An 11,513-nucleotide genomic window follows, 5' to 3' on the forward strand; every position below is an offset into this window, starting at 1 on the left:
TAAACTAAAACAAATAACAAATCGTCGCAGAATTATGTCGCGTCAGAAACCAAATAAATTACGAATGCAATGCTAAATATTTAAAATCTGTCTCAATCCTCTTAAACAAACTTGTGGTCAGGGAACCGAATAAAAACGTTTATATTTTCAGTTTACTGTGTTCACACTAAGTAGAGGTTTGCTTTTATAAATCATTTATTTATAACATGTGCAGTACAAATATGTTTAAGGCACTAGAAGGATTGTAGTTGAACATAGAAATCAGTATGATAATTGTTAACATGTATAACACATGACTAAGAACATAACAGTAATATTCAGCTGAAATATTTCTTTGTCCATGTTGGGAATGGCAGGTAAATTGTGTGACAATGTAAATTTCAATCACAATTATAAGTTTATACATTTCACTCTACATTAGATTATATTACTGTGGAAACCATAGATCAAATTCTTAGCTACCTAACTCGAAGATTTTATAGTCCACATGTCGTTCAGATGTTATGGTCCACTTGCCGTTATCATTATTTTAACATGCTTGAGTTCATTCGATTTTACTGACATTAATAACTAATTAAGATCGATTGATGAAACGACGATGAAATCGGTGAATTAGCATCCAGCAGACTTACTTTGTCCCCACTTCAACACGTCCAGTTCTTTCATTAGACTTCGGCAAATTTCTTTTCTACAGGGTCTCCTGTTTGGGATATTTCTCACCAGTCGCGCAGCCCCTAAAAATGAAATACGTGCATTGCACTTTCCTTTCTGCCAGCGTGAACAAAATTGATCCAAAACTAAAGAAAAGTTCAAGGGGCCTCTTAGCAATGTATATTACTCACCTGGGCAGTTATCAATTTAGTGTATATTTTCCGTACTCATCTATGAAACCAGCAGGATTATTAAAATATTTGCACAATTTTGTTTGGCTTTCGATTTTTTTTTTTTTCTGAAGCATATCATATTCATCGTTCAGTGCCCTACATCTATTATCATATCTAATTCAGGAAATTGAGAGCCTTAACAAATTGTCAAAATACATGTATGACTTAGGCGTATAATATTTAGTGGTCAACAATTTAAACCAATTACATAGTTTTATATCTTTAAAGAATTGAAAGAAGACATTTTGAAATTTAAAAAAAATATATATATTTACAAGAAACATTTTTCACCAACTGAATAATCGACACTATCGTATTGAAAATGATAGAAACGTAACAGTTCCACACACATATGAGCATGGTGTGAGTCGTGATATCAGTTAATATAAAATATTATAATGGATTATTGTGGTCAAATTCAAGGAAAAGACACAAGTCATTTCCGATATCGAAAACAGTTTAAATGTTATGATTAAAAAACATTAAGCTAGCTGTGTAACATTATGGAGCAACTCATTTCACTAATGTAATCTTATTTTTCTTTATCTTGTACGTCAGAGAAAAGTGTTTTGCTTCATTTGTTCAAAATATTTTGATCATAAATGTTATCTTTTCTGGTAATGTTATTGTTTTCTTTTAGTAAATCGTCGTGTCATTCCTGAAAGTTTCGTTCCTCAAAAGTGTGTATATGTTATGTCTATATGCATAATACTCAAATGTTCAATGTATACTTCTGCCTACATATATGTGTGCGTGTGCGTTTGTGTGTGTATATACATAGACAAACGATCATGCAAAATACAAATACATACAGATATATATATATATATATATATATATATATGCACACACATATATATATATAAATTTGAGTGAATGGAACAGGTAAAGTACATGCTACATATATTCCTGTCTAATTAGCTTTGGCTTCCGTAATGACTATGTAACCTTCAGTTAACTTATGTATCTTCGGTCTGATGAGAAGCTATACTGGAGCACCCCTAGTTGAGTAAATATTACTTCCAATGTTCTCTTAGCTAGGAAACATACGTATCATGGATTTTACTTGCTGCATTCAATTTGGATTTGCATTTACATTCATAGTTGCCGGCCATGAACTATTAAAAGAAACTGTTGCAAACCATGTATCTAGTTGCAAATCATTGAAAACCAGCTGCAAACTATTGAAAAACTGTTTCTAGCCTATTGAACTTCATTATGGGATAAACCTACAAACGTCTAGCCCAATAAGCTACTATTGTTCCTGAAAGTACTTCTCGAAGCTTACTAACTTCCTACACATTGATCCTTCGATTTTATAATTACATAGCATTGTGTGCGTGTGATTGTTTGTGCATTTGTGGATGTGTGTGTGCGTGCGTGTGTAAATATGTATGTATATAGATTTAGTACACTTGCGAATAATGGTTGATATTTATGAAGATAACAATGCTCCAGTAGAAATAAATGTTCCACAAAATGCAAACTAAGGAAATTTTTGTAACCCACTGCGTATGATATGACTAGTACAAAAGGGGAAATATTAGTGTTTTAGTTCCACATAAAATACGATCGTTTCAATGACAGATGGGTCGTATAAATCTTTTAACCTATAATTTCATCAAGATCACTGCATATGTACTGTTACATACATGTATATATAGACAATCCATGTGATGAGTTTATAGTTGTAGTGAAAAGTGAATATACTTGATTGACAAATGAAAATTAACTAACAATATATCTATGTACTTTTGATAAAATTCGTTGTGAAACTGCAGCTATTAACTGGACTACAGAGTCAGACAGTTGGCTGTCCCTGAACGTAAAGTGGTTTTTAAATTTGAGCATCATTAGACAGCTATAAATTTAACTGGGATGTGTATGCCGAGAGGAACTTCAAAGAAGCAGAAATGATCATTAACTCGCTCCTAAATATCTTTTCTTTCATATTTCATTTTTGTTTTGCTACTTTTTCGTTCTGTTTTTTTTTTGTACAACTAGTGGCTGTTACTCTGTGCTTTAATTATTATAGGTATTTTTATGATATTGATTTTATTTTCTATTTTTACTATGAATTATGTTATTCATCTTTTTGTATTGATTTTTAATTTCTGTGTAAATATATTTTTATGTTATAATTTAACTACGTTTTGACTCGTTGTTCTCTAAAGTTTATACCAAATTGTATATGAAATTACTAAGCCCCCTTTAATTATACACAACTTTTCTTTTCATCCACACTCTCAAGTTGTGTTGCAGCCTCTTCTCTCTATATGCCTCGCTTTTCTTTTCCTTTTCTCCCATTTTTCCTCTTCATCTCGTCATAGCTGATTCTTTGAAGATGTTTCCATCCCATTTAATTCATAACTGTGTTTAGAAGCAACCAACTCTCTGCCTGTCTAGTCTAGTTAATGCCTCCAATGACAGAGTAAATTTTGTTCCTATAGTGTAGAGTTTATTTCGATGTTATTTCGATATATATATATATATATATATATATATATATATACATACATATATACATATATATATGCATATATATAAACATATATATATATATATCTATATATATATATATATACATATATATGTATATATACACACACACAAACACACATATATGTATACACACACATACAAACATGTTACCATCTATGATTCCGGTGGCCATGTTGGAGTCACATGTTGTAGAGATTTTCGGTCCAACGATTTGATCCCAGTTGTTTATTTTTTAAGTCTGGTACTTCTTGTATCGGCTTTTCTAGCCACAAAATAACGTGGACATAAAAAAACAAAACAAAAACAAAAAAAGCTAATAATGGTTTTCAACCAGTGGTGGTAGAAATATTATTTGAGAAGTCACTAATGGATCTCTCCTTTAAATGTGAGATGATCATGTAGTGAAACGGTAATCATATAATTGACTGAATTGATCGTTTTATATTTCAAACCTGTGTCTTATTCTCGCTTGAAAATGTGAATGGAATTTTGGGCCAAACCCATATGCATATGTTTGTGTATGTTTGCGTGTAGGTATGAATGCATGTATGTATGTATGTATTATGTATGCATGAATGTATGTATATATTATACACACTCATTCTTTCATAAGTATACATTCGTGTATATGTGAAATGAATTTGTGTGTGTGTGAATATATATACAGAGAAACAAATTGTGGGAGAGAGAGAGAGAGAGAGAGAGGGAGAGAGAGAGAGAGAGAGAGAGAGAGAGAGCGAGAGAGAGATCTGCATAAGATAACAATAGCAGTGCAAATCTTTGTGCCGGATTCCTTAAATGACGATGGCCAAACGTTCTCTACAAGCTATTTATAGGTGATTTTAATAGTTAACTTCTACTTCTCTCTAGTTCCCATGTCAGTGTAATGTTATACGTAATGATCTTGCGAATATTATCATCGTAGTGTTTCAGTTCAGTGGACTTTGTAATTTTTATGTCACACATGACAAGCAATATGCATCTTGTAACGGTAACTGCAAGAAATCTTTCTTCCGCTGGAATTCAAATTCGTATTTTTATCGCTACATTTTTGTTTCTTACAATTTGATGATGTTATCTTGTTCACAAAGTTTTCACAGACACCCATAAACAAAATTTATATCCAATGTACCTAGTAACTTCACCGTCACCAGCAAGCTCATAACTATAACTCTAGTAAAATGAAATTTCTTTCTCATTTCGTTATTTTATAAGTTTCTTATGTTTTAATATAATTTTACCATTTATTTTGATCTTTCTTTTAAATGTTTAAGAAATAACGTTAATGTTTAAGTGACTTGCTCTCAGTTATTTTATTATCTATATATTTCAATCTTTCTCATAAACGTTTAAATGTTATTTTAATATTTATTTGTTTATAGCCTTCCGAAGCTGTTTTAGGCAAAATAATGTCTGTTTGGTGACTGTATGTATACAATTCGTTGTGGTTGCTGTAGATGTTATGAAGGATCACTCACAAGATATGATATTCTCGATGTGTAGCACCTGATATATACTGACAAAGTCAAGAAGACCTTTGATAAAATGCATTCCAATCGTGACCGTTCCGTTTATTTTCCAATGCCTAAGGAATCTTAGGTCATAATATCTGAATGTGTCCGCTAAATTTGGAAAACGTTATTATCCACAACTGCATAGACGCTCCCATTTGATCGTACAGGATGCATAACGTATGTGACAGGCAAGCTGCAGTGAAGTTCTTAAACGTGAAGAGCGAAACATTTTACATGTGTTAAAATTAAAATTCTGTGAAATTACACACAAATTTGTTTTAGAATTGAACCAGAACAAATCAATATTTAAATTCTGAGTTTCAAAGAAAAAGTATTACACAGAAAGCTTTTAACACAATAAAGCTTACATGATTGGAAAAATCTTTCCTTTTCAGCATTCTCCGAAGGTCAGAGTGTAAAACATATCTTCCCGTTTGAGCATCCTGCGTAGGTCAGAATTTGAGACAAACTGTTATCGTGTTTGTAATAGTCACATATTTCCTCAGCAGTTTTGGTAATCGTTTTGCGTAGCGTAGACCGATATAATTCCGCACAGTCCATCTGTGGTGGGGATAATACCACCTGTAGCATTTCCATGAAGAGTGATGATTTATCGTGCAGGACTGTGTAGGTCTTCAATTTAGAAACATTAAAATGCCGTATTTTCTTTGCAGATTTATTGTGGTAAGGTCGCACTGCCAGAGACTGATCCGGGAAATGAGTTGTCACTGATCTGTCCAATAAGCGTCTGCCCCGGTGAGACTTTGGATCACGAGTACTTAGCTCCAGTCACAGGTTCTTGTGAGGACGTAGTCCATGATGTGCCAGTGCTTGATCGCCGCTGGTGCATCAATGCAGTCTGGTGTTGGTTAAGAAGACGGAAGTGGTTGTTTGTAACAACCTGCCCATTCTCAGCGCACAAGCCAAGGCGAAGCAATCCAGTTGAATTTTTCCACACCCGTCCAGAGTTCACTTGTTATTCCCTGAAATCTTCCAACATAAGCAGGTTGTCTCTTCTTGGCACGACCTGGATGGCCCTGTGGAGGTCGGAGTAAAAAGAAACCTTGTCGTCATCGCAAGAATCATTCGCAGGGGCGTAAGCTGAGGTCAAAGTAAGGTGACAGAAATAGGAGTAAGATTGTATCCGTTCCATAGGGAGGTCTTCACCGTAAAACCACATCGTGGATTCACTTTTCGCTCCTATTTTTTATAAAAACCGTCCTCGCCAGCATGTTTTGTTTCAGATAGGGCTGCAATCTCACATTGCTGTGATCCAGATCCCTCCTCTCTACAGTACTGCCCCTGTGGAGCCTGTCTTTGACATTCAGGTCCACGACTGTGCGCACATTCCAATTTCCCATAATAAGAGAAGTTTGTTTTATTCTTGCTACTTCTGTTCTTGCTAGATTTGTAGTGAATCCCCGATTGCCGCGATAAACCAATCAGGGAAAATGCGTGGTATCCTATGGTTACTTTCCCCACCCTTTTCAAGGGAATTTCCCATACGGGGTGGGTTGCGGTGGTTCTGAACAGGTCAGCCCAGTCGCTTTCTACAGTTGCTGAACAGCCATGACACTGCGCATTGTGGATAGTACGATCTCCACGGGAGAGCCACCATCATGTTTTTCCGGACTAGAAGACTGGAGCTGACTAAGCCTACCCCCATTGCTACCTGAGTTAGGGAACAGTGCGGAGAGATTCACTTTTGAAGCTACACATGACCGCGTTGCAAACACGAGACCAAAACACTTGGCCACCCGACTTCAAGCAGCGGCACCACTAGATTTGGTGACATGCCAAACCTGGTTGGGGTGCTTGCAGAATTCCCCAGATGTGATCGAGACCCGCCTTGTTCGTGATGTCCAAGTATGGCAACGCTGGCTTTATATCGAAGGGATTGCCTTCAAGTCGCACGAGCTCCATCTACCCTAAAACATAAATCGTAGCTAACCCATAACTGGCATCCTAGTAGGTGCTATTACTCCGAATCAGAGGAGATTTGGGAACAATAGAGGCTACAATGTAGTTTCACATTACCCAATCTCAGGAACCCCTGTACTAGGATCACGATATCCGTGTCCATTTTATATACTTGTCCAGGACAAATCATAATGTATCTGTGTTCCAAAGAAAGAAAACATCACGAAAAGTCTAATAATACGCAAAATAGTCATTCGTATTTTTGTTATTACTATATATATCGAACAGGGAATAATTAACGAGAAACCATGCGTTTTACCAAAACAAATCAAATGCAAATATTGTAAGGAAGTAACACTTGAAAATAATTTGTGTCCTGTATGTATGTTCTTTTATTGTTACTACATCTCCTATCACTACCAGTAGAAAGAAAATTTGATGATATAATAATAATAATGATGATGATGATGATGATGATGATGATTATAAATACTTTGATGCGGCACCAGGCAGTAGCTCGCATAACTTCTGATCTTAACTGATTGGATGTCTAATCATGTACGTTGCTTTGTCTTGATCTACAGCGAATATTCTGCTCAGTATCACTGATTTGCTTGTCAGCTGTTTGACAATAACCTGTTGGAGAAGTTCCTTAGTGGTTGACGATGAGTGTATCTCTGATTACGAGAGGGAGTGATTGATGGCCGAGCATCGTAGTCATGGGTTGAGAGGACGTCTTTGGGGTTTAGATAATTCGCCTCTGGAAACATGGGTGTTTCGTTCAACATTATTAAACAACCCTTATTCAGGGACATTTTGAGCAGGACGGGCTACTCAACATGAAGGAAATTCTAACTAGACTCCCACCTGCAAGTTCATGCGCTGATTATCTTGATATAATATCACCATGTCGCTAACATATGGTCGTGATGCATGTGGCTGGTGTACCCTTATCTGACTAGTAGTCATGATGGGTATATTGGGCTTCATATATTTAACCCCAGTGTCACTTTGATGGCATGCACTGCTCTCTCACTTATTATTATTATTATTATTATTATTATTATTATTATTATTATTATTATTATTATTATTATTATTATTATTATTATTATTATTATCAGTAGTAGTAGTAGTAGTAGTAGTAGTAGTAGTAGTAGTAGTAGTAGTAGTAGTATGATTTTAATTATTCTGATTATTCTTATTAATGATAATAATAATAATGATAACTCATCATCACCGTCGTCATCAACATCATCTTCATTGTTTTCTTACTCAAGTTCTTAGAAATTAATTACCAACTTTTCCTTTGATTATTTCACAAGCAATGTCCTCATATCATCCTGATGTCTTCAGAGGTGGATTAGCAAACATACTTATTAAAATTTTTTCCACTATTTCCCAATTATTTTATCCAATCTCATTAATTTTAATAACAAAAAAGATGTTATATTGAATTATATTCCCAAACTGTCAGCTTACCTCTTGTTAACTCATGCTTCAGAGAATGAGAACTATCAATAGATCAGAAAGAGAGAGAGAGGCGGGAGAGAGCATGAACGATGATGATCGAATAAAGCGGTGTAATCGAATGATTTCAAGTGGTAAAATAACGCATAGTTCCATTGTTTACGCGTAATAACTATTTAGTTTCTTTTCAATTTTATAATCAAAACTTTCTTTAATCATATTCATCGCTACCGTTATTTTGTTTATGTAAGTTGTGAATGTACCATTAATAAGTTTGTATCATATGCATACGTACCTCTTATATATGTATGTATGTATGTATATATGTATGTATGTAAATATGTACGTAGGTATGTATGTATGTATGTATATATGTATTAATCTCTCTATCTATCTATCTATCTATCTATATGCATGTGTGTATCTATCTATCTGTCTGCCTTTCTCTTTCTCTCTCTCTCTCTCTCTCTCTCTCTCTCTCTCTTTATATATATATATATATACATATATATATATCTTCCTTTCTGTCAGTCGATTTACCTATCTATTCATCAAACTGTCAATCCATTTCATAAGTTTGAAACCTGAAGAATTTGGTTTTGAAATGTGTACATGTATTCATGCAGGATTTCTTCGACTGAGTAACGACATCAGCACAATATGCCCAACAAAGTTAAAAAGAATACATCCCGGATTTTCGAGTAATGGACTTCACTACAGATCTGTTCACTCAGGGTAGTGCGGAATGGAATAGCAGACTATATGTCAGAGGCTTAGCGATGCATGCAGCTAGTCGTAGACTTCAAATTGATTGTCAATAGAACCGCCAAATTTTATGAACAGTAAAACCAACCACTTAGAGATGAATATTTCTGTTTTCTCTCTGAACACACATACTTCCCTTATTATAAGCAATCCTCTTTGTCTATTGGTTTTCTTTCATTGGAACGGTAGTGCTTTGCACAAATTATTAATACTATAATAAACATAACGTTAAACTGTAAACTATTTTCTTTTCACTCATCTAATATTACAGTACATAGACCTTAGATATTGTCTTTTTCATGGAGATTGGACCTCAGTGTGCAAACGTGCACGGCCTTATAAATGCACTAGAGGTAATGGTTCATGTCATGGATTCATTGGACGTCTGAAGATTAAACGAACGTTTTCTCCCATGTGCTGGTACGAACGAAAGTTATGTAGTAGGGCGCACATGTGTTCGACACCTTCTTTCGATCAAGCAGCACCTTCTCTTCCTGCAGGCTTGGGCAGAAGTTAATGGTGGCAATTGTTTCTGGCTTCTCTTCCTCCACGTTAGTAAGTAATCAGCTTGTAACATAATGGCATTCCGTCTGTTAGAACGGTGAGGGTTCCAGGTGATTCGCCATCGGAACACGCCGGCTCACACTCATACCTCAACTTCTCTTCCTCCCACCCTAAACATACCAAACTCTACATTCCCTATTTCCAATTCCTCCGCCTGCCCTGGCTCTGTAGTAACAACCATGACTTTGTGACTCAATCCCAACTTATGGCCCACCACTTCATCCTTTGTGGATATCCCCTCACCACTATCCACACCACCCTTACCAGAGCACATTCCGTGGACCGTGCTTCTGCTCTCTTTCCCCTTACCCGCCCCGACGTTACCTGTCTCCCATTTTCCCTCACCTACCACCCCTCCACTCTGCCCTTTCGGTGCGCCATTCACCGAGCCTTCCGGCGATTCTGGTCCGATCCCTCCACTTCGGACATCTTCCCTAACCTACCCCTTCCATCCTTCAAACGAGCCCACAACCTACGTGACATCCCGGTCCACAGATTCTTCTCTAATCCCACCTCACAACCTGGTTCGTTCCCCCTGCTCCTGCCACGCGGCCACACTTTTCCCTACCTCTCCAACACCACCATCCTCAGAGGTACCCATCATCGCCCCTATCATATCACTAGCTCCTTTACCTTCACTTTTACCTACGTCATTTACAGCATCTCCGAGTATCTCTGACCTTCTCTGAACATCGGTCAAAGGGGACGCCGCTTAGCTGACCGGTTAGAGAAGCACCTCCGAGACATTAGACACCTTGGTGTCGCGCCATTTCTGATTTACAGGTAATTCATTACAACACCTGTCTGTTCTCGCATAGTCCTTGCACAGGGGTCATACGGACTCCCGTGAACAAAGATTAATCTTCTCTCTTCGCTACTTTGCTCCACATGGGCTCAACTCCCCTTCTCTATTCATTCGACTCTACTACTCTCCTCTCTTCATCTGACACCTACTTCCTCTCTTCACTCCAACACATTTCTTCTCTCCTCTCTTACTCTGACACCTGCTTCATTTCTTCACTCATACCCACCTTCTCCCTTCATTGATACCACCTCCATCCACGCCCAAAACCCATACATCCCACGCCAACATATCCCACTGCTATCCCCACATCCTCACCCCCAAACCACCGACCCTCACTTCCCTACACTCTAATACTGCCACACTACACCACACACCACACACCACCACACCACATCACACCACACCGCACACACTAGCACTGACCACTTCCCAGCACACACACCATCATCAACACACTCACTCATTACAGACGAATACACTTACACATCCACACATCCACACGTCAAAGTCACTAGCCCCTATCCACACGCACACACTTCATGATCTCCCCTTCTTCGTAGCTCTCCTGTCTAACTACCTTTGTCCAGCTAGTCGCCATGATTGACTGCATACTGCAGAAGATTTTTTTTATTCTCTGTTCGTTTATTTCCTCTTGTCCTTTCTGTTGAAGAGCGTAGGCTCGAAATGTAAAAGACTTTCTCACCTTCTCGTGCATCAAATTAAGACACCTACTTTTTGTAGATACACCTGTCTGCGTCTTTTGTTTTTCTATGCATTTCAATTCCCTCCAAGTTTTCCTATCGTTACTAAACTCGCTTGCCTCTCTCAGTCCAACACTTCTTACAACCAAACGTTTCCTTATTCCATCTTGCCAAACAAACCGAGGTCTGCTTCTGGTTCTGCTGCCTTCCTTTTCTGTCTTCATCACCCTCCTTCCCATCCGCTCCTCATCCATCTTTTCTGTGTGGCCAAACCACCTCAACATTCGTCTATCCATTCTGGTACGTAGATTTTCTTTGATTCCTGCCCGCCTTCGCACGTCCTCATTCTTCATGCTGTCTATAAGGCAACGTATATATATATATATAT

The sequence above is a fragment of the Octopus bimaculoides genome, chromosome 3, assembly GCF_001194135.2.
Source record: "Octopus bimaculoides isolate UCB-OBI-ISO-001 chromosome 3, ASM119413v2, whole genome shotgun sequence".
Taxonomy (NCBI): Eukaryota; Metazoa; Mollusca; class Cephalopoda; order Octopoda; family Octopodidae; genus Octopus; species Octopus bimaculoides.